The 24,098-nt window shown below is 45.1% G+C and overlaps 1 long non-coding RNA gene across 2 annotated transcripts in view; it reads right to left on the bottom strand.

Moving 5' to 3' along the window:
- The window catches only part of LOC103350414 (uncharacterized), a 259,649-nt gene that overhangs the window by 193,558 nt on the left and 41,993 nt on the right, over positions 1-24,098 (bottom strand). The window contains exon 4 of one of the 2 annotated variants that reach the window (XR_011388155.1): positions 18,902-21,191. The exons of the other annotated variant lie outside the window; for it this stretch is intronic. This is a non-coding gene — a long non-coding RNA (uncharacterized lncRNA). Of the gene's footprint in view, positions 1-18,901; positions 21,192-24,098 lie in introns of those variants that run through there. 2 annotated transcript variants of the gene reach the window in all.

Here is a 24,098-nt window from a genome sequence, read left to right as displayed (position 1 = left end):
ATCTGGGGAGTGAACCAGTGGGTGGAAACTCTCTCTCTCTCTCTCTCTCTTTCTCTCTGTCTCTCCCTCTATCTCTCTCTCTGTAACTCTGACTTTCAAATAAATAAATAAACCTTTAAAAAACAATCTGCAGCTCAGGAGTGTCTGGGTTTTACTGTGTCATTTCTCCGGCAAGCATCTCGGGACGTAAGCTCCACTCTGATGGTGACAGTAGGAGAGGCACCCAGCAGGCAGCTGCTCAGTCTCTTCCTACAGCCCGCTCTTCCTGCGCTCCTTCACTGCATCTTGGGAGAATAAAGCTTGACCTTTTCACTTACATAAACAGTGGGGGCAGAGTGATGGCTGGATGACAACCCCAGTTGAGCACCTCTTGTTAAGCCCAAAGGGAAGTATCTGATCTCAATCACTGGCAACTCCTTCAAGAATGTGGGAACCAAACATCTTCTTGTACTCTGAGCCTTCTACACCAATTTGGGAGCAATAGGAAAATTCCAATTCCACACAAGTGTATCTAGAAGGGTATATCAAAACACTTAGTGGGAAAATTGAATTAAAAGATAAATTTACTTAGATACAAAAACTTAAAATTCATTCATTTTTATAACATGCATTTTCCACAAACTTTTTGAATTATGCTCATATTCCAAAATCTTTTCAGAAGTGGGAAGAAAACACAATTCTGTTCTATTCTTCAGCGTCAGGTACTATTTTTCAAGTAGAAGAACATAAATTTTTTTTTCAGGTAGCAGAACATAAATCAACTTTTAGTTCTATTTTATTTAAAACTTTGGTACCTTAATTTATTTTTTAAAAATTATTTATTTGAAAGGCAGAATTACAGAGATGCAGAGAGAGAAAGAGAGAGAGAGAGAATCTTCTACCCACTGGTTCACTTCCCCAAATGGCTGCAACGGTCAGAGCTGGGCCATTCTGAAGCCAGGAACCAGGAGCTTCTGTGTCTCCCACGTGAGTGCAGGGGCCCAAGGACTTGGGCCATCTTTTACTGCTTTCCCAGGTCACAGCAGAGAACTGGATCAGAAATGGAGCAGCCAGGACTCGAACCGGCGCCCATATGGGATGCCAGCACTGCAGGCAGTGGTTTACCCACTATGCCACAGCGCTGACCCCCCTTAATTTAAATAGTATCTTGTAACACATAATCTCTTAGGGATAACAGCTCAGTCTCTTGTCATAATAAACAATGCTTGTGTATCTGTATATCATAGAATAAATCCTAAAAGTGAAATTCCAGGACAAAGGCCATTCAATAAGTTCAATAGAAATTCAGTCAATATTAGGAAGTATATTCAAAAATAAAGATTTATGTTATAGGTTGCCAAGCATTGTTCATAGATGCATCAATTAACAGAAAAATTAATTTCTATCCTCACTGAGCTTACATTTTAATGAAGAAAAACAAACTATACAGTAAGCCTGTCATATAGTAAGTTAGAAAGTGATAATAGCTATACAGATGAGCAAAAGGAGTGAGAGATAAGGGGATGAGGAGGTAGCAATTTTATTTAAAAAAAAAAGATTTTTTTATTTATTTGAGAGGTAGAGTTACAGACAGTGAGAAGGAGAGACAGAGAAAAAGATCTTCCTTCCATTGGTTCACTTGCCAGATGGCCGCAACAGCCAGAGCTGTGGCGATCCGAAGCCAGAAGCCAGGTGCACCTTCCAGGTCTCCCATGTGGATGCAGGGGCCCAAGCACTTGAGCCATTCTCCACTGCCCAGCAGAGAGCTGGGTTGGAAGAGGAGCAGCAGGGACTAGAACCAGCGCCCATATGAGATGCTGACACCACAGGTGGAGGATTAACTTACTGTGCCACGGAGCCAGCCCCAGAGGTAGTAATTTTAAACCAAGGAGTCAAGGAGAGCCTCATTGAGAAGGCAAACTTCAGCACAGAGCTGAATGTGAGGAACGTGGTACTGCCACTGACCAGGGAAGACAGTTCCAGGCAGAGAGAGCATCCAACACAATGGCTCTAAATAAACAAATCTTTAAAATAAAATAAAGCAAACAAACTGAAGGATGGCTAACTTGTTCACAGAAGAGCACAGGGGCCGATCGAGGTAGCTGGAGCCACGGAAGCAAGAGGGACAGAACAAAGTGGAGATCAAATCTGCTCTAGAGCTGGGTTTTACAGGGCCCCTGGCCCACTGTGGGGTTTCTGGCTTTGGCTCTCAGTGAGATGAGAAGTCAGAGGTGAGATTGGAGCGAGACGTGCAACATCATCCAGTTCTTGTTTCAAATGCTTACTCTGAATGCGTGTTGAGGAGAGGCTTTGGGGGACAAGGGTGGCAGATGCAGACAAAGAGCCTACTACAGCAAAGCAGGCAATGAGCTGGTGCTCCACCCTAGCGGCGGTGGAGGAGGCGCGGGTGGTCAAGGTCTGGCTAGATTTTGAGTGCTTGTGATAGAGGTTCTCCTGCAATGTATCCTCCCACCAACAGAGGAGACTTCCTGCTCCCTACATCCTGGCCAATGCAGGACAAAGTGGCTCCCTGAGCCCTTGCCACACTGCTCAGAAACACCACCTCGTTTTTTTGTGTTTTTCCTTTCATGAGTAAGGATAAATTTTTTTTACAGGTTCATGAACTATTTGTGTTGGTTTTCCCCTTTTTCACATTCTTCTGTCCATTTTTCTAGTGTGTTCATGTCTTAAAATGGATTCACTTAATTTTTAAATTGTATTTATCTCATTATTTTGAATGTATATGTGTAGCTACTTGAGAATCTTCCTTAAATGCTTTCTGGAGCAAGGCAGGGGAAAAGTAAATGTAAGAAATGAATTCCATGGATGCACCAGGAATGGTGGTCTGCACCTAAACTGCTGAGGATGTAAGGAAAAGTCCCTCCGGAGAGAGGTGAGGCTGAAGGCTGGAGAATGTGAGCGCGGAGGAGAGGAGGAACCCAGGCTCCGGCAACTCGGGCCCAGGCACCGCACAGCCCCAAAGAGCAGCTGTCGCTGTCTTCTGGCCACACGGAGGGTGGGGTTGACCAGATGCCTGCTCAGACTCCGCTGTGGATTAGTAGAGAACAGGAGAAGGTTGGATTGGAAGAAATTGGAGTTAAGGAACTTGATCCAAGTTAGGAACTTTGGTAACACGTTATCTGGGTTTAAATCCTTTTTCTGGGTTTGAGAGTTTGGTACAGGAGCTAAGACACTGCCTGGAACACCCACATCCTGTATCGGAGCACCTTGATTGAAGTCCCAGCTCTGCTCCTGATCCAGCCTAGTGCAAATGCAGACCCTGAGAAGCAGCAGGTGATGACTCAGCACTGTGTGCCTACCACCCAGGTGGGAGACCCAGGTGGGGCTCCCCACTCCAGGCTTCAGTGGAGCCCAACCCTAGCTGTGGCAGGTGTTTGGGGAGTGATGCAGATAGAAGATCTCTCTCTCTCTTTCTCTCTTTCTCTGTGTATGGTTGTGTGTGTCTGTATGTTTGTGTGTGTTTGACTCTACCTTTCAAATAAATGTTTTCTTTTTTAAGCAAGTCATTATTTCATCATTGGCTGTGTGTCAAGTTCTTTTTGAGTCTTAGCTTCTTCCTCCTTAAAAAAGGGTTAACACAGGGGTCCCGCACTGTGGCATAATGGATAGAGCCACCACCTGCAACACCGGCATCCCATATGGGTGCTGGTTCAAGTGCTAGCAGCTCTACTTCTGATCCAGTTCCCTGCCAACACACTTGAGAAAAGCATCAGAGGATGGCCCAAGTGTTTGGGTCCCTGACCCACATGGGAGACCTGAAAGAAGCTCCTGGCTCCTGCCATGGCCATTGTATCCATTTGGAATATGAACCAGCAAATGGAAGATCTCTCTCTCCTTCTCTCTCTGTAACTCTGCCTTTCAAGTAAATAAAATAAATGTTTTTTTATAAAAAAGGGTTAACATAGGACTCAATGAATTAGCACACAACAAACACTTACAGCAGAATCTGGTGCAAAGTAAGGAAAGAAACCCAGCAAGAAGCAATTTAGGGTCAGGAAAAGGTAAGTCTAAAACAGGGGAATTAAAACACAACTCTCCCAGGTTTTGGCTATTTGTTGTTTGTTTGGAATTGATCAGCAAGTCAGAGAGAAGTCCTGAGCACAACCAATTCAGCCAGAGGCCTAGGAGCAAAAGTGAAACTTTAAATATCAAGGAAGCATTAGCTCACTGCTTTTTCAGATAGAGCCTTTATGCAAATTAGGGGGATGGAGAGCGAAAGGCCCTTCTCCAAGACATAGCCATGCCACTTCCCAGGAAAGTGCTATACATACAAATGTACAAGGGCTCTGATGTGCACGGAGTTCTAAGCAGGGCTCAGAGTACATTCTGCACAGCCATCCACCTCCACCTTGCAGCTCTGGCTGGAAGACTGCTTTTCTATCTTTCTGCAAGATGTTACATATATTTTTTTATCCTAACATGTTTTCAAAAACAAGGAAAAGGAGAATGGTATCAGCCATGTTAATCCTTCCTCCTGCTGTGGTAGCTGGAAGAACTTAATCCTTATCTAATTCTAAAATATGTTTCTGAAACTTCATTTCACATGAAATGCAACTATCTCAAAAGGCAGAGTTGAAAAGCAGAACTTCACTCAAAAAGCTCAAGTTGCTTAAAAGCAAAGAATGCTGAACACGATCTAATGTTGGCAGTGCTGTTAGTCACTTGTTCTTTCAGAAGTTAACTTCCGGAGAGGTTTCACAAGACCTGATGGCTTTGAAAACATTTCTGCAACAACCGGGGTCCACGGATGTACATGGCTTGTCTTGAAGCAGTCTGGCTGAAACAAACACAGACTGAACTTCTGATCTGGAGAGAATTCTCTCCCTCTCTCTCTCCCTCTCTCAAATTATTTTCCTTTCATCACAAAATAGAAAACCTCTTTGTTTCATGCATCCAGCTGAGCACCCAGGAGCATTCACCCTGGCTTGGTTTTGGCTCAATACAGGGAAACACAGTGGACCTGTTTCAAGTCCGTGCGGCCCCGTCGTCATGAATTCATCACTGCACTGTCACAAACGTCCTCCTACAGTGCTTTTCATTGCCCAGTGGCACCAAGAGAAAAGAGCCAGCATTGTTTATGAAATGGCTGTGAAACGGATATTTGATTTCGTTTCTTCCCTTCCGAATCTGTTATAAGGAACAGAAGCAAAGGAAGGAGGAAGGGGACAAGGAAGAGCAGTCACTTCAGTTGTGTCGAAGGGAGCAGGGAGACAGGGCAGAAGGGAAGGGAAGGGAAGGGAGGGCAGGGGTGGGAGGGGAAGGGAAGGGAGGGCAGAGGAGGGGAGGGGAAGGGAAGAGGAGGGAGGGAAGGGGAGGGAAGGGAAGGGAAAGGTGAGGAGGGGAGGGGAGGGGAGGGGAGGGAAGGGAAGGGGAAAGGTGAGGAGGGGAGGGGAGGAGAAGGAAAGGGAGGAAAGGGAAGGGGAGGAAAAGGAAGGGAAGGGAGGGGAGGGGAGGGGAGGAAAGGGAAGGGGAAAGGTGAGGAGGGGAAGGAAGAAGAGGGAAGAGGTGAGGGGAGAGGAGGGGAGGGAGAGAAAGGAAGGGGAGGGGAGGGGAGAGAAGGAAAGGGAAGGAAGAGAAGGGAAGACAAAAGAAGGTGGAGGAGACAGGAAAGGAAGGCAGGAGATAAGTTGAGTCCTCCATGCACACCCTTGGAATACAATCAGACCCTAATCTGGAGGAAGAGGTGTTTTTGCTTTTTAAACTTAAATGACAAATGTCAACTCCTTGCTAAGCTGTGACCCTAAGTTTACTATAAAGCAAGCAAGCTCTACTAGAATATTCATCTGAGACTTTTTTCTCCAAAGTTGTGCAATGTAGATTTTTATCAGAATCTCTGGATACCCAACACAAGAGGCAAGTTTAAACCTGTCAGAAAAGTCAGGAGATCTCTCTCTCTCTCTCTCTCTCTCTCTCTCTCTCTCTCTCTCTCTCTCTCTCCCCTCACTCTCTTCCCAGGGCCTGGTCTGACTGCAGATGCTCTCCAGCCCGGGCAGTGACCCAAGTTCTCTTTCTCGCGAAGCTAAAACCTTTTTCAGCCACCTGACTCCTTCTCCTCTTGCCTCTCAGCCCCAAGTCCTGCACCCCTTCCCACACCTCTGCTTGCTCCCCCCTCCCCCAGCCACGCCTCTTCTGTCCTTGGGAATCAATGGCTGAGTTTCAAACAGGCCACCAAGAACTTCTGCAGTTAATAAGGAGTTCCTGGGCCTCGTCTCAAGGAAAAAAGGAAAGAAAAAAATCAAAGACCATGTCCTGCGCCCCTGTGAAGCCATGAAACCAGATTTGATGGCGTCCTGCCTTGTAAACAAGCCATCCAGAGTCTCATCCGTAGCAGGGTGACACAAAGCCTCCGGAGCTGGGCCCTTCCACCGAGTCACTGATTCCATGAGAGTGAGTTGAGAGCCTGACAAGGTTTTCCAGAGCAGCCTGTGACATCGTGGAAGCACCTGCTGGGGCCTTCGGCTTGGCCACCCTTCTGTAGACAGCGCGCTGTGCCCAGCCTCTCTAGCGGAGAAGGGAAACCACACCCTCTGGAGTTCGGGAACACCCCGTTGTCCCTGGAGCTGGCAAATGACTGCGGGGGCAGACGCCGCCTCCGCCTGGGAGGCGGGGCTGGTAAGGGGCGCTGCTTCCTTCCCGGGGCCTTTCCCATTCAGCCCCCCAACAAACCAGGGCAGGGAGCGGCCAGCGCTTCGCCTCCTCCAGCAGCAGCCTGTGGCTCCCGAACTCTAGCCTTCACTGGGTTCTTTTGATGACAGAGCAACAGCAAAATGCTGCCGCAATCAAAACTGCCTGAAGACAGCAGATTAGCCGTTCAGAGATTTAATTGAGTTAATCAAGGAACTGCCAGCCCAGATGCTGGCTGGGGTTGATGAGCTCTTGATGCTGTGTCCTTGAGATTTCTCCCCTTCTCTCTGACAGTCCCTGTCCCAGACAGGACTTCGGGAGTCACAGGAGCTACTCCCCTGTGTGTGAGGGTGGGGAAGGAAGGAAGATGTGCCAGGCATCCACAATGCCGGCTTGTTTAATTTTCCCCAGAGCCCCACCAGATGCATCCCAGTGTCAACATTTTGCAAATAAAATCGAGGCTCAGGGAAGGTACACAAGGCTTTCCTAAAGTCACTGTCCCACTACCGGAACACCAACCCCAAGAGGGCCCAAAGAAGTCCCAAAGAAGCTAAGCAGAAGTCTGGTTGGGAGGAGAGACATGAACTTTGCTCATGGAGGCACCGGTGGCAGCCACTGTCATAGGCCCAAGCCAGACAGAGGGCACAGCGTTAATTAAATAGTGCATGAGTAAGTGAGCACCATGGTCATGGTCAAAACAGACAGACGTGTTCTTCCATATTCTATAAGCCCAGTGGTTCTAGGTTCACACTGGTCCTCTCTACTTGAGATGTTTGCCCTGGCGGGCAGGGAGCAAGGGCCTACCCCACAGAGCATGCACAGGCACAGAATGCTCTTACTCATGGAGGCGGGGCAGCACTATGTCCACCCCCACTCACTGTCTCCTCCCAGGTCTCCAGGACATGCGACCTTGCTTGGCCGCCTGTGTCATTTCTAAAAGCTGGGTCTTGGCTTTCTTGTCTGAGCTGGAACCCTAGGACGCTAGGTTCTTCGGAGGCCACCTCCTGTAATCCCTGTATATTATGATGAGGCAGCTGGAGTACAGCGAATTAAATGCCCGTGCCCTAGTAAGCACTCAGACAGCAGAGACTCCTGGGCAGTCTGCCCGCACCTCACAGGGCTCCTAAGCCTGTGCAAGGAGAGACTCACGATAGAGATGCGAGCTGATTCTGGCGAGCCCCCCGCTGTTCTGGGACACACGGGTAGGTGGGAATACGACTGGAAGCCATGTCTAGTCTTAGCGGCCTGTGTGGTTAATGGGACACTCTGGAGGGACGGGGAGGGGAAGCGCCCACCCATGTCTGCCAGGTTCAACTCCAGGACTCATTGCTGCTTTTCAGCAGAGCAGCTCCAGCCAGCAGAGCCCAGAGAGAGGACAGACGTTGCAGGGAACGGGAAGCCGAGTCTCCAGCCCTTTCCCAGCTCAATGCTTCCATCATCTGCTTCTCGGACTTCCTGCTTGTCTCAACCCCAGGCTCTTCCAGCACTCCCATGGCAGCAGCGGATCTAACCTACTCTTGCAACCACCGCACCCCTCAATTCCTTGTTTTCTCGGTTCTGTCATAGTCCCCTGACCCACATCACCCAGTCTATAGAAACCTGCACGCCCCCTGTGCTTGACTCCTGCTCCCAGTTCTGGCCTGAGACTCCTGCAAGGTTCTAGATCCTGGCCTCCTCCTTCCTGCACCCCGTCCCTTAGTTCCTCTGAGCCAGGAATTTCTACCGCAAATGCCTTTAGGAGCAAGGAAGGTTAGAGTCAGGTATATAGCGTTAGGTGTACAATGACAGGGAATGTAGGAAGTGTAGCAAACTAGGACGTGCATACCCCACCATTTTTATTTTTTAGCAGAAATTTTTTGAAGTTTTTTTTATTGTCTATTTACTTGAGAGGCAGAGTTTCAGAGATAGGAGGAGAAAGAGAAAGAGAGAGAGAAAGACAGAGATCTTCCATCCTCTGGTTCACACCACAAATGGCCACAACAGCCATGGCTGGGCCAAGAAGAAACCAGAAGGCTGCACCTTCTTCCGGGTCTCCCACATGAGCGCAGGGGTCCAAGAATTTGGGCCGTCTGCTGCTGCTTTCCCGGGCCATCAGCAGGGAGCTGGATCGGAAGTGGAGCAGCTGGGACTTGAACTGGCACCCATTTGGGATACTATCATAATTGCAAGCAAAGGCTTAACCTACTAAGTCACAACGCCAGACCCAAAATTTCACAATTTAAAAATGTAAAGTGTTCTCCTGACTCAATAGAGCATTTCCACAGCCTGGCTTCAGTGGGCTCCAGTTTTTCATCTTACAAGGTCCATACTTTAATCTGTAGGCATTATTTTGTTTAAGCCCTGACTCCAGGTCTAATTTACTTTCCCAGAATATTTCTTATGAATCACCACTCCTTCACATCCTCTTGATTGTGTAGGTTGAATACCCTGTATCCATAATACTTGGACCATAAGTGTTTCGAATTTCAGATTTTTCAGATTTCAGAATATTTGCATACATGCCATGAGATATCTTGAGAATGGGATCCAGTCTGAACATGAAACACATTTATGTTTCATATAGAATAAGTATTGAATTTGTTAATAAATGTATATTGTACACACATTACCCTAAAGTAATTTTATGCAATATTTTTAATGTGCCTTTGTTCTGATGTCAACCTGTCACATGTAGTCAGCTGTAGAATTTTCCACTTGGGGTATAACGCCTGCACCCAAACCTTCTCAGATTTTGAAACAGTTAAGATCTTGGATATTCAGATTAGGAATGCTTAATCTGTTAATTCAGTCTGACATATTATCTGGCTTTTGTGTGTTGTGTACCTTGAGGGAGATGACCGTTTATCTATGTTTATATCTCAACTTAATATCAGCCCCCACTTCCAATTTAGTAAACTGGAACCTCCACATATATGTGGCATATGGTGTACAGTTTTATAAAAGAACCCTTAGGTGGTGTAAGTTCTACTCTTGAGTGTATAGATCAGTGTCATTGACAGCTTCGGAGACCCCTAACAATGGAGCAAGTTAATTTTCTGCATCCCCATAGTTCAGAGGAAAGGGAAACATTCTGTTAATTTGCAGGATTACAAATAAACCATATGGCCTTCTGAATGACTGAGTCACTGTGACACCCATTTCTCACTTGTCTCCCAGAAAGCTATCAACACAGGAAGTTAACCTTAATAACACGGGTCCCCCTATCATCTGCTGCCCTCTACTGGAAAGAATGGAGATAGCAGAGAGTATGGCCCGAATCCAGACCTTGAGACCAAACTGCGAGGGTCATGTAGTCACACAGGAAAATTGTCACTGCCTATGCGGTTGTAGCACTTTAGTGAGTCAGTGAAAACATCACAAACTACAGGCAAATCCACTCAGAGTTTTCTCTTATGGGAAGTAAAGTTTGTGTTCAAGTAAAATAAGCAGGAGTCGGGGTGGGTGTTGGAGTAGCAGTTAAAGGGCTGCATTCCATAAACTGAGTGCCTGGTTCCAGCTCTGCCCCTGCTTCCAATCCAACTTCCTGCTAATGCACACCCAGAGAGGCAGCAGGTGATGGCTCCAGTATCTGGGTACCTGCCACTCATGTGCAAAACCCGACGGAGTGCCTGCCTCCAGGCTTCAGCCAGGCTCAGGCATCACTGTTGTGGCCATTCGGAGAGTGAACCAACAGATACAAGCTCACTCTTGCTCTCTCACTCTCAAATAAAGTGAATATTTTTAAAAATAAGTAGGAATCAATGATTCATTAAAGAATTTTTTTTTTAAAAAATGAGTTTGGAAAGAAGCCAGGATGTGATCTTTATGCTACATGGGAAAAAAAGTCATTTTTTTGGAAAATAAATGTTTCTTGGTGTTTTTGTATATCACAAAAGTATATAAAGTTTATTGCACAAGGTTTTCATTATTATACAATGTGTATTCATCTTAGAAAATACAGATAAGCAACAAAATAGAAGTTGAAACACCCTCTATTAAAGGAATACCGCTGGTAATATGGCAGGCACACCATTCTGGACACTATTTTATGCATATGTAAACATAGGATTTTGTTTTAACAACTACAGGATCACACTCTGCACCCTGTTTCACCACCTGCCCCTGCAGGGCAATACTCTTCGGGCCTGAGAGGGAAACCACTCCTGAAGCCATTCCTCTCCTGTGTGTCTCAACCACTCACCTTTTTGGGAAGAACTTTTTTGGACTTCAAGAGGGCTCTGATGGGCAGAGTCACCTGCATTTCTCTTCCTACTTCTCCAGGTGGCTAAAACAGTGATCAATCACAGCATACCATTTTATGTCCCATTTTGGAGTTAAAATAATCAATTTGAGACTATGGAAAAGCCATTAAAATAACAACATGTAATACAGCTGTATTCATCATGATGGACTGCTTACTTGTTTAAAATCCACTGCAGTACTGGATTTAAGTGTTGTGGATACTGCTATTTTTGCTTTAATTTTTTTTTAATTTATACCTATATAAAATGGATTTTAAAAAATCATGGGAGATATTTAGCTCTCTTGAGAGAAGATTTCCAAGGTAACCAATCTGCAGTTATCTTGGAAGTGAAACCCAATCATTCCTCCAAGCATGTGTGGTTTGTCCCCACATTGCATCCAGCACGCGAAAAAGAACAGCAGCCGCTTAAGGGAACGCCCTGACGGTAGGAGTGAAAGACAGCATGACCAGAGTTAATGTTAAAGCAAACCGAAAACTCCACGATGGTACTTAAGTGAGCGTGATGAGAACGTATTGTTTCCTTATAACGATTTTAAATGGAAATTACAATTCAATCACAAATAAAAGTAAATTGTAGACAGTGAGGCGAACAAATCTGTTTCACTCGGATTCACGGTGATTATCAAATTAGCAGCTACTCACTCACCGCTAACCATTTCCACTCTCCCCGGTCTCCCTAGCAGCCCTGAACTGCCGCTTCGTGGGACTGCAGTGGAAGCAGCTGAATTTTAGCTGTGCTCCTGTCTCTCCTGTTCTTCCCTGTTGTTGTTTGGCAAGGCAGACAAGACAAAGAGCATGGCGGGGAGAAGGGGGGCTATGCCTGTCCTTTTCACGGCTATGTAGCCCCACTGAAGGCCTAACCTCAGCTCCAGAGGCCACCCTACTGTCTCTAGCACTCACCTTTCACTGGCTCCTTGCTGTTCCTCCATACACCAAGCACACTGCCATCTCAGGGCCTTTGCATGTGCTGTACCCTCAGCCAGAACGTCCTTCCCACCTACACCCACAAAACTCACTGCACCCCTTCATTGGGGTCTGGGTCCAAACATCTCAGAAAGACTGGCCTGCCCCAACTGGCTCATTTAAATAGCATCACCTGTCATTCTCTACTCCTGCACACTGCCATATTTGTTTTAACAAAACATTGATCACTACCCAACATATTATATACCAACCATATGTTTCTTGATTGAATGAACCCAGTATCAGTCCAGGGAGTCACAGCCAGGAGGTTGAAAAGCTCATCTGGTGAAGAGTCATTGGCTTAATGGGTGTCAGAGCTTTCGGAATGGTAAAATCTAGATTAAAATCCCAGCTTGACAAGCACGGGAGGGCCCAGATGTAGGCCCAGCCAGTAACACCGTCATCAAATGCCCATCCCACAGAGTCCCGCTGATGAGAACACAGGGTAATGGATTGGACACAGCCTCCTGAACTGGCGGGTGCTATATAACTATTTGTTATTAGTGCCCGATTTCTTCCCTGAACAGGAACTCTGTATATTCTTGGAGAAACTTCCAAATAGCAATAAAATTTATTTTTAATAAGAGCCTCAGACAACTGTGCTGTATCATATGGATCAGATCAATTGCTTTCTTCTAAACGTGAAAGCATCCATCCACTTTTATCCTTGAAGGCAGCACAGGAGAGAAGCCAGAGGGATTGGCACTGTGGTGTAGCAGGTACAAAGCGCTGGCATCCCACATGGGCACTGACTTGAGTCCAAGGCTGCTTCACATGCAGCTCCCTGCTAATGTCCCTGGGAAGGCAGCAGAGGACTGGCCCAAGTGCTTGGGCCCCTGCACCCACCAAGCTCCTGGTTCCAGGTTTCAGCCCGCCCAGCCCTGCCGTTGTGGGCATCTGGGAAGTGAACCAGCAGTTGGAAGGTATGCATTCTCTCTCTCCACCCCCTCTCTCTGTAACTCTGTCTTTCAAATAAATAAATAAATCTTGAAAATAAAAAAAAGAAGGAAACAAGAATAATTTGGTCAACTCTTGCAGAAAATTCAACTAGCTCCACAAGCCGAAATGCTAGCATTAACTTGGTCTGCGCTGCCCCAGCGCGGCGCGGCCTGTGACCCTTCCACCCTGGGGTGAGGAGGCCGCCTCCCCCGAGCCCAGTGCCCTCCCCAGCCGTGTAAGTCCCCTGCGGGCCGCTGGCTGCCTCCCTAAGGAGAAACGTCTCCTGAGCCAGCCCGTGACTGACAAACAGGAGCGCGGGTGGATGGACAGGGCGAAGTCGGGAAAGCCCAGGAGGGCGCACTTCAGGAGCAGCAAGCAGAAACGGGGCCTGTGGGAAGCCTGACCTCTAAGCCCAGGGGAATCCACGGGGTGTCCGGTGGGGCGGGGGCCTGGGAGCAGCTGCGGCTCCTCCCGGGATGGGCTCTCTGCGTGACCGCGATAGGAACTGGGCCGCCAGAGAACCGATCCATGGTGGCCCTTTGTGGAGGAGATCGCTGGGAGAGGCCCCGAGAACACACGGGTGGGGGCATGGTGTAATTCACGTTGACGTAACCCAGATAATGCAGGTTTTGTAGATGTGCTTCTAATTATAAACTCGGCAGGCGGGTTTCCTTGGATCAAGGGTGACACCTAGTGGGAAAGCATTGTTACACTTTTCTGTCCCCCCTCAAAAAATAAATAAGTGAAATTAATTCCTTTTATAACCAAGTATGATTCAAATATAACCAGGGAGTCATAAAGACCTATGTCTGAAAATTGCACCCAAGGGGCTGGCGCTGTGGCACAGCAGGTAAAGCCACCACCTGCTATGCTGGCATCCCATATGGGCACTGGTTCGAGTCCTGGCTGCTCCACTTCCAATCCAGCTCCCTGCTAATGCGCCTGGGAAAGCAGCAGAGGATGGCCCAAGTGCTTGGGAGACTCTGAAAAAGCATCTTACTTCAGGCTGTAGCCGTTTCAGCCATTGGGGGAGTGAACCAGTGGGTAGGAGACCTCTCTCTCTCTCTCTCTCTCTCTCTCTCTCTCTCTCTCTCTAACTCTGCTTTCAAATACCCCAAATCCTGTGGCTTTGATCTCTGTCAGAATAGCAGCAAAAGGGAAAGGCAAACTGGAAGCAGTCTGCAAACAAGGGAGATGTCAGGCGTGTGCAGGAAGCTGATAGGGGGAGGAAACAGAAATGAGGCAACGTTTTGCCTCAAGCCTCTCAACCATGGTGAATTTTTATTATAGTAGGTAGCACTTTTATTTATTTATTTAAATTTGAGAGGCAGACACACAGACATCTCCCATCTCCTGGGTCACTCCCCAATTGCCTGTAACACCCAGGACTGCACGCTTCACGGTGCCAAAACCAGGAGCTGGATTCAGGTCTCCCACATGGCGGGGGGGGGGGGGGGCGGGCAGGGACCCAAGCACTGGAGCCATCACCTGCTGCCTGGGTGCAGAGCAGCAGGCAGCTAGCGTGGGGAGCACAGCCAGGCCTTGAGCCCAGGCACTCCCACACGGGATGTGGACATCTCAAGTCCAGGGCCAAACACCCGCACCATGGTGAAATTTTTCCATCAGAGTGAGAGAAAACATTTAGAATTTGATGAGGAGGGTCCAGCACTGTGGCACAGTGGGCTAAAGCCCCAGCCTGTAGCACCAGCATCCCATATGGGCACCGGTTCTAGTCCCGGCTGCTCCTCTTCCAATCCAGCTCTCTGCTATGGCCCAGGAAAGCAGTGGAAGATGTCCCAAGTCCTTGTGCCCCTGCACCCATGTGAGAGACCTGGAAGATGCTCCTGGATCCTGGCTTCAGATAAGCTCAGCTCTGGCCATTGCAGTCATTTGGGGAGTGAACCAGCGGAATGAAAGACTCTCTCTCTCTCTCTCTCTCTTTCTCTCTCTGGTTCTACCTCTCTCTGTAACTCTGTTTTTCAAATAAATAAAATAAATCTTTAAAAAAAAAAGAATTTGATGAGGAACCTGCATTGGAAGCAACTGAAAAACAGTGGCTAGTAGAACTGGAAAATGCTGTGTAGCTGGGATGGGGCCAGTTGGAAAGCAAGCCGCAGGTCCCAGCGTTCTGTAACTCACACATCCCAGCTTACATCAGCTGGGACTGTCTGGATGCCACCATGGATATCACTGCCATTTTTTTATGACCTAAAAATCAGAACATATGAGAGTCTTCCAGAAGTTCATGGAAATGCATATTATGAAAAAAAATGCTGGGGCTGGCACTGTGGTGTAGCAGGTAAAGCCGCTGCCTGCAGTGCCAGCATCCTACATGGGTGGAGGTTCTAGTCCCAGCTGCTCCTCTTCCAATCCAGCTCTCTGCTACGGCCTAGGAAAGCAGTAGGAGATGGCCCAAGTCCTTGGGCCCCTGCACCCGTGTGGGAGACCAGAAGAAGCTCCTGGCTCCGGGCTTCAGATTGGCACAGCTCTGGCCATTGTGACCAACTGGGGAGTGAACCAGTGGATGAAAGACCTCTCTCTCTCTCTCTCTCTCTCTCTCTCTCTCTCTCTTTCTCTCTCTGTGTAACTCTGACTTTCAAATAAATAAATAATCTTTTTTTAAAAAAAAAAAGTGCTTGGGTTGAAAATTTTTCCCTCACGAGAATTAATGCAAAATTGATTCTGTTTTTCCAGAAACTTTTTGAAGTCCCTTCAATATACCCTAACACCTAACTGGGCCACAAAACAGAGCCATAGAACCAAGACCTGTGCCCGAGAAAGTCCAGATACACACTTGGCAGTGACTGCACAGATGTGACTTTGTCCTTTTTGTTTTTCATAAGGGATTCATTCCTAATCCTCCAAGACAACACTTTTTGTTTGGCTAGCGTTGGTGTTAGGTGGTCTAATTTGGGGGTATTTGTTGTTCCTCTGAGATAGTACTTTTTGGCTGGCATGGGGTTCTGGCTGTTTATTTTTGGGGTACTTGTAGTTGTTTTCAGTTTTGCCCAGGAGCAGCCACTTACTATTGAGTTTCAGGAGGAGGACTTGGGCAGCCCCTCAATAAAGTGGCTGTGGCTGACTGTGCTAGCTGCTGCCTGATAATCTCTCCTCCCTGCCTGCTGTGCCTGCTGCTTTCCAGTTTCTCACCTCCTCCCGGCCTGTGCTGCTCTAAGTCACCTACTCACCAGGCACCCCAGGCCCCCCCACCCAAGGTCTCCATCCCAGTGTGTTCCCACCCAAAGAGGCCTCCGTCCTTGGAAACTCACTGAGCAACCAGCAGTATGCCAGCAAACAGCTCCATTGAAACATGCCTGCCTGCTCTGCGCCACCACGCTGGTTTGCTCTGGCAGCCCACCTGCGCCTAATGGCATAACTCACTCCTGTTTGTTTAACTGCCTACACCCATTAAGGTGCATTTGGGGGCCAGGGGATGGTGGGCACACTTGTGTGTATTTTAACTCACACACACATACCCAGGGCTGAGACCTGTGGCACAGTTCAGAAACTGAAAGTACTCAATGCCATGGGGATGAAAGGTGACAACAGTTAAAGACCCACTGACCTCAAATACTTAAGACAAGTTTAATCACCAAGAGCTACTGGTCTTCAAGGCCCAAGGAGGTAGTGCTCCCTCCTTCAAGGGTCCCAAGGCCGCTCCAGGATCTCCAGGTAAATCCCATATAGCAAAAGGTTCCTGGGCACCCTCCCACAGCCCCAGAAGTACAAAGTCTAGGAGGAACTTGGAATCTTTTCTCCACAAGCTCTCAGCCAGCCACACATGTTTTTCAGTCCTGCATTTGAGAGCACTGCTCTGAATCGCAGTTCAAACCTCAGCTCCTTCAGGAAAGTCTGATAGAGCAGCTTCTGCCCAGGTTTCCCAGGCTGAAGTCACGAATCTCACCTTCATTTTGCCACACCCATGTACCACCTCCTCCACTCCCTACTACAATTTACCTAATATGAGTATATCAATTGTATGTTTTATGAGTTTAGTTGGGGCCAGCCCTGGGGCATAGTGGGTAAAGCTCCCTGCTGATGCGCCTGGGAAAGCAGTGCAAGATGACCCAAGTGCCTGGTTCCCAGATGAAGCTCCTGGCTCCTGGTTTCAGATCGGCCCAGCTCCAGCTATTGCAGCCTTCTAGGGAGTGAACCAGCAGATGAAAGACCTCTCTCTCTCTCTCTCTCTCTCTCTCTGTTTCTCCCTCTCTCTGTAATTCTGCCTTTCAAATAAATAAATAAACCTTAAATAATGTATAAGTGAATTTAATTTCTTTAAAACTGTATCTCTTCCATGAAATCATGATTTTGATGTATTTTTCCAATACATAATAAAATATACCATTAAAAACTGTTTTATATGCTCTCCCCTGTAGCACAAAACTACACCAGTGAGATACACCTACAATATTTGAGAAAACACTAAGCAAAGGAAATAATATCTGACTACACCTTTCCTTCCAAAGATAGCCCGGGGGAAACTGGGAACAGGAGGATTTTATATTAAGGGCTGGGGCCAGCATTGTAGCAGAGCAAGTATAACTGCCGTCTGCAGCACTAGCATCCCATATGGGCACGGGTTCAATTCCCAGCTGCTCCACTTCTGATCCAGCTCCCTGCTAATGCACCTGGGCAAGCAGTGGAAAATGGTCCAAGTGCTTGAGCTTCTGTACCTGTGTGGGAGACCTGGAAGAAGCTCCTGGCTCCTTGGCTTTGGATTGGCCCAACTCTGGCCATTGCGGCCACTTGGGAAGTGAACCAACAGATGGAAACTAACACTCTCTTTCACACACACACACACACATACTCTCTCTCTCTCTCTCTCTCTCTTTCTCTTTCCCCTTCCTACCTTCCTCCCTCTCTCTCTGTAACTCTGCCTTTCAAATAAAATAAACAAATCTTTAAATAAAAAAAACTTAAAGGCTCCATTCTTCATTGATCTTCTCCTTCCCCTTTAATCAATAATAAATTAAATCACTGGGTATCCAGTAATTCTAAAATGAGTCAGGGGTAAAAACCATTATGTCCTCTCAGAAGACATTTTTCTCAATTAAAAGCCCCATTCACTGCTAGTATAAATGTGACCTTTTACTCATTGATAGAAATTAAAACACATACACACACACACACACCAGAAGGTTTTAAACCTTCTCACAGTTCAACAAAAGGTGCTGGGAAAACTGGATTTCCACATTCAGAAGTATGAAACAAGACCCCTACTTTACACCCTACCCAAAAACCAACTCAAAATGGATCAAGGATCTAAACCTTAGACCTGAAACCATCAAATTACCAGAGGAAAATATAGAGGAAACTGTAAGACATTGGCCTAGGCAAAGACTTCTTGGATAAGACCCCAGAAGAACAGGCAATGAAAGCAAAAATACACAAATGGAATTATATCAAGCTAAGAAGCTTCTACACAGCAAAGGAAACAATTAGCAAAGTAAAGAGGCAACTGACAGAACAGGAGAAAATATTTGCAAACTATATACCTGATAAAGGGTTTACATTGATAATATATAAGCAGATTAAGAAACTTAGTAAATCAATCCAGTCAGGAAATGGGCAAAGGGATATGAACAGATATTTTTCAAAGAATGAAATACAAATGGCCAACAGATGCATGAAAAAATGCTCAGGATCACTAGCCATCAGGGAAATGCAAATAAAAACCCACAGTGAGGTATCACCTCACCCCGATTAGAATGGCTGTCATCCAAAAAACAAAAATAACAAATGCTGGTGTGGTAGCAGAAGAAAAGGTACCCTAATAGACTGTTGGTAGGAATGCAAGTTGGTTTAATCATTATGGAAAGCATAATGGCTATTCCTCAAAAAAGCAAATCTACCATATTATACAGCTATCCCACTCCTGGGAATATATCCAAAGGAAATGAAATCAACATATGAAAGGGTTACCTACACTCCCATGTTTATAGCAGCTCAGTTCACAATAGCAGAGATATGGAATCAACCTAAATGTCCTCTGATGACAGAATAAAGAAAATGTGGTATATAATCATGATGGAATATTACTGTGCCATAAAAAAGAATGGAATCCTGGCATTTGCAACAAAGAAGATGCAACTGGAGATCATTATGGTAAGTGAGATACACCAAACACAGAAAGACAATGTTACATGCTTTATTTGTGAAGTTAATATATAGAAAGAGTACAGAAGTTGGGTGGATATCCCATCATTTGGCATTTGGTTACAACTATTGCTTCACTGAATCATACCATGTAAATGATAATACACTTTTCCTTCCCCACATTATGAACATCGTCATGAGTCCCTCACTCTGTGATATTAATATCTTTGACTTCAAGAAAAAATAGTACATATGTATACATGGCCTACACTTGAAGTGAATGAATGTGACAAAATGTTTTTGAACATTGTAAAATATTTTTAAATGTAAAAAAATTTTAAAAATACACAGAATATGGTACTTTTTGTTACAAAAACAAGGTTTTCTTGGAAGATTGGCCTCCTCTCTTAATAAGAAATAATGAAGGGCCTTTATTTACCTTTGGGCTTAGGTTGCATTTTATAAAAATAATTTTTAGTGCTCCATGTTGTCTTTATTAAGATCTTTGATTGTTTAGAAAAAAAGTCATCTGTTCACAATATCTTGGGGATTTGTTCTCCAACTATCTAATTTTCTGCATTTGCCTTTAAAATGTTTTGGTACTATGGTTAAATAGGTAACTCTTGGAAGTGAAAAAAAAGGCTACATTCCAGAGGTGACTACTATATGCACATTAGCTCCACTCACCTCTGACTGTCAGAGTTCCGATACGTAGCATACCAGATGTTAGAAATAGGTTTTTGCTAATGATAATGGTGATGTCCAACATGCATGTGTAAAAAGAATCCAAAAAGGTTAAGTATGTGAGATGATGACTATGTTCATTTGCTTCACTATAGTTAACTATTTTACAATCTGTATGTGTTCCATAACACATGCCCCATTGTATACCTTAATTACACACAATAAAATTTATTAAAAAAAAAAAAAAAAGGCTCTCCCAGGTAGAGATCAGAGCCAAAAGCCAGCGCCGACTGCAGCGAAAGCTGTCCTGAACTCACACTACATGGATATGCTCATGTCTGCACACTCTAGAAGCCCTTGCTGCTGTTCTCTCATTCTTCCTTCATTTTTCACTTTTTCCTTTATATTAGTTAAAAATAAAAATGATGTTTAGTGTAAGAAAGAAAAAATAGAAAGTAAAAATAAATCAGCCAGGCACAAGCAGTATGGAGCAGCAGATTAAGCCACTACTTGGGACACTGGTAGCCCAAATCAAAGGGCCTAGGTTTGAGTCCCATCTCAGCCTTTAATCTAGTTCCCTCCTCGTGTGCCTGAGGTGATGGCCCAAGTACTTGGGTCCCTGACATCCAGGTGGGAGACCTGGATGGAATTCCTGGCTCCTGTCTTTGGTGTGGCCCAGCCCTGGCTGTTATGGCCACTGGGGGAGTAACCCAGCAAACAGAAGATCTCTTCCCTGCTCCACCCATCCACTACCTGTCACTCTGCCTTTAAAGGAAATAAATAAATCTAAAAAAAAAAAAAAAAAAAAAAAAACCAGAACCACTTACAACTCAATTGAGGTGGAATTTCCAGCCAGCTCTGGAGGTTGGGAGGCGCCAGATTTACCTGATTTAGAATCGGAGAATCCCAGTGACGTAGGCCAACAAACACCTCTGGGAGGAGTTGAGAGGGCTTATTATGGGATGTGGGGAGGTTATTGATAACTTTAGGGAAAAATGAGGAAAGCAAGGAGCAAATCTGGGTTGGATTCTGTCCAGAAGAGAGGACAATTTGGTGGCCAATTACCAAATTTTTATCTAGCCAAGAAAAAAAAAGTGAGAGTTGCCATTAATTTGAAGGAAAACAGCCATCACTTGTGTCTGGAAAGGACACATAGTCATGTCTGTGGTTGGACAGCCTGTCTTGTTGCAAGCACGGCCCGGATGTGACCTTGTCTGAGCACCTTTGTATTTTGTATTCGATGAGCTTAACCAGTGTTCCCTTGGGAGCTTCGTGACCGCCCCTCTCCCCCACCCCGCAGCAACAACACTGTTTCTTACTTTCCTTTTTTTTTTTAATAAAAGATTTATTTATTTATTTGAAAGTCAGTTACACAGAGAGAAGAGAGGCAGAGAGAGAGAGAGGTCTTCCATCTGCTGGTTCACTCCCCAATTGGCCACAATGCCCGGAGCCAGGAGCTTCCTCCGAGTCTCCCACACAGGTGTAGGGGCGCAAGGACTTGGGCCATCTTCTACTGCTTTCCCAGGCTACAGCAGAGAGCTGAATTGGAAGTGGAGCAGCCAGGTCTCGAACCGGCACCCATACAGTGCTTCAGGCCAGGGCACTAACCCACTGTGCCACAGCGCCGGCCCCTCTTAGTTTCCTAAACAACAAAGGAATGTATCATCGCTCAGATCAAATAAATATCCCTTACACAATACACATATACTTAGTTTTTACAGACATGGGATTCCACCATATATATATATTCCTTGTAGTCAATGTTACATGATGATGTATCACTAGCAGTTTGCCACAACTATTCAATCCATATCACTTTGAAAGGATGATGAATGGAGTTCAGTTATGCAGATGAGCCAGAAAGACTCCCATTTAACTCCAATTTAACTCCTATTGCTCAACATTTAAATTCTGTGTGTGTGTGTGTGTGTGTGCGCGCGCGTGCTAGGCCTTCCATCACAAAATACCACAGACTAGATGACATAAGTAACAGAAATGTACCATCTACCAACTCTAGAAGTCCCAGATCAAGATGTCAGGAGGATGGCACAGGTGTTTGGCCTACCAGTTAAGTCACCCATCCCCCACGTTGGAGAGCTTGGCTTCAAAAACCACTCTGGCTCCACACTCCAGCTTCCTGCTCATGCAGACTTGAAGATGAAGATGGGTCAAATGATTGGGTCCCTGCCACTCAAGTGGGAGAAATGGATTCAGCCCCACCCAGCTCTGACCATTGTAGGCATTTGGGAAATAAACTAGCAGACTGGAGCACACTCTTGTGTGTGTGTGTGTGTGTGTGTGTGACTCTCTTTCTCCCTCTCAAATAAATAAAATTTTTAAAATGTTACAATGTTGGCAGGGTTGATTTCATCCTGAGGCCTCTCTCCTTGACCTGTAGATGGCTGTCTCTCCAGTATCCTCACATGGTCTTCCCTCGCCATGTGTCTATGTCCTAATTGCATTTTAAAGCACCTGTCACATTGCATTAAGGCCATCTGTAGGACCTCATTCACTTTAATTTCTTTTTAAAGGCCCTGTCTCAAATTCAGTCCCATTCTGCAGTACTGGGGCATAAAGACTTCGGCAAATGAACTTGAGGGTCCACGGTTCATCCCAGAACAGCAGGCACGTGCGCATGTGCATGTGCGTGCGTGCGTGTGTGTGTGTGTGTGTGTGTTTTCAAGGCAACGCTCTAATGAACACCTCTGTATCTACAACTTCACAAATATCCATAGCTATGTCTTAGGATAAATTCCCAAAAGTGACATTGCTAAGTAAAAGTGAGGACACAGTTTTAAGGCATTGGATAATCCAAATTGCCGTGAAAAAGTTGCCCCCAAAGAACTCTCTCAGTAAGTAGTACAGGAAAGTGATTTAGGTTTCTCCCTTCACTGTTTTGTAATTCTGCAATTATCTGTCTTTATCGGTTTCATGTGTGGCAGATTTGGCGGTGTCCACACAAGTTCAGATGGTTCAAACACGCTAAAGAGACCAAGGCTCTAAGTTTAACAGCTTCAGGAGGTGAGAATTTTCATCCATAGCTAAACAAACAAAGGGAATGTCCCATTCATAGTAATGAGGACTGTTATTTCCATACACAAGTGACAGCTAAAGCTTTTTATTGATAGAATTCGTTCCTTGGTTTTTTGTTGTTAAAGTATTTTAATTTTACTTTTGATTATTTTTCTTTTTAATCATTTTTAATAGATTCAATATAGTTCATATATATAATTCTATGAATATAATATTCAGTTCCTCCCTCCAACTCTCTCCTCATCATCCCTCCCTCCCTCTTTTATCCCTTCTTTAGTTTTTGAGATAACATGTTTTAAATTTACATTAAAGTAAAAAAGCTTACTACTTCACCTAGTAAGAAGTTTAACAAGTAAAAAGCAAAAGACCCTAGTTTAGTAGGAATATAAGCAATGGCTATAAACAGTAATTGAATGGAAAAAAGACCATTTCACCCATATACAGTAAATTTTAAAGTAATCACAGATTATTAAAACCATAGTAGTATAACATTCTTAGCCACTAGTTTGAAAAAGATGTAAAACAAATTTTACAAACCTGTATTTGCAGCAATACTGATACACATAGACATTTCTTTTTTCTTTTTTTTTTTATTTTAGTGCCCACTTATAAGGGAGAACACGTGGTATTTATCTTTCTGGGGCTGGCTTATTTAACGCAACATGATGTTCTCCAGTCGCATTCATTTTGCTGCAATGCTAGAATTTCATTCTTTTTTCTAGGAGAATAATAGTCCATGGTATGTATATATATATATATGTATATATATATACATACACTGCATTTTCCTTATCTATTCATCTGATGCTGGACACCTTGGTTGATTCCAAATTTTGGCTATTGTGAACAGTGATGCTATGAACATGGTGGTGCAGGTATCTCTTTGATACAACATATGCCTTTTAGATATATACCCAGTAGTGAGATTCCTGGATCATATGGCAAGTCTATTTCTAGTTTTCTGAGATATCTCCACATTGTTTTCCACAGTGGCTTCACTAATTTACATTCCCACCAATAGTGTGTAAGTGTTCCCCTTTCTCCATATCCTCGTCAGCATTTGTTACTCTCTGTGTTTTGGATTTCAGTCCCTCTGACAGAGGTGAGGTACTATCTTATTGTGGTTTTGATGTGCATTTCTCTGATGGATAGAGATGTTAAGCACTTTTTCATTTATATTTGTTGGCCACTTGTTGTTCTTCTTTTGAGAACTATCTATTGATGTCCTTTGCCTAATTCTTAACTGGATTCACTGTTTTTTTTTTATTGTTGTTGAGTTTTCTAACTTGCTGATACATTCTGACTACTAATCCTTTGTTGGATGAGTAGCTTGAAAATATTTTTTCCCATTTTGTTGGAAGTCTCTTCAATCTATTGGTCATTTATTTTGCTGTGCTGAAGCTTCTGAGTTTGGCATAGTCTCATTTGTTTAGTTGTGCTTTTGTTGTCTCTGCTTTGGTGGTCTTGTCCAAGAAGTCATCTCCCACCCTACTGACTTGGAATGTTTCCACCTATG

Source organism: Oryctolagus cuniculus, chromosome 4 (genome assembly GCF_964237555.1).
Source record: "Oryctolagus cuniculus chromosome 4, mOryCun1.1, whole genome shotgun sequence".
In the NCBI taxonomy this organism is placed as follows: Eukaryota; Metazoa; Chordata; class Mammalia; order Lagomorpha; family Leporidae; genus Oryctolagus; species Oryctolagus cuniculus.
This window is presented reverse-complemented; position numbering and strand designations above follow the sequence as displayed.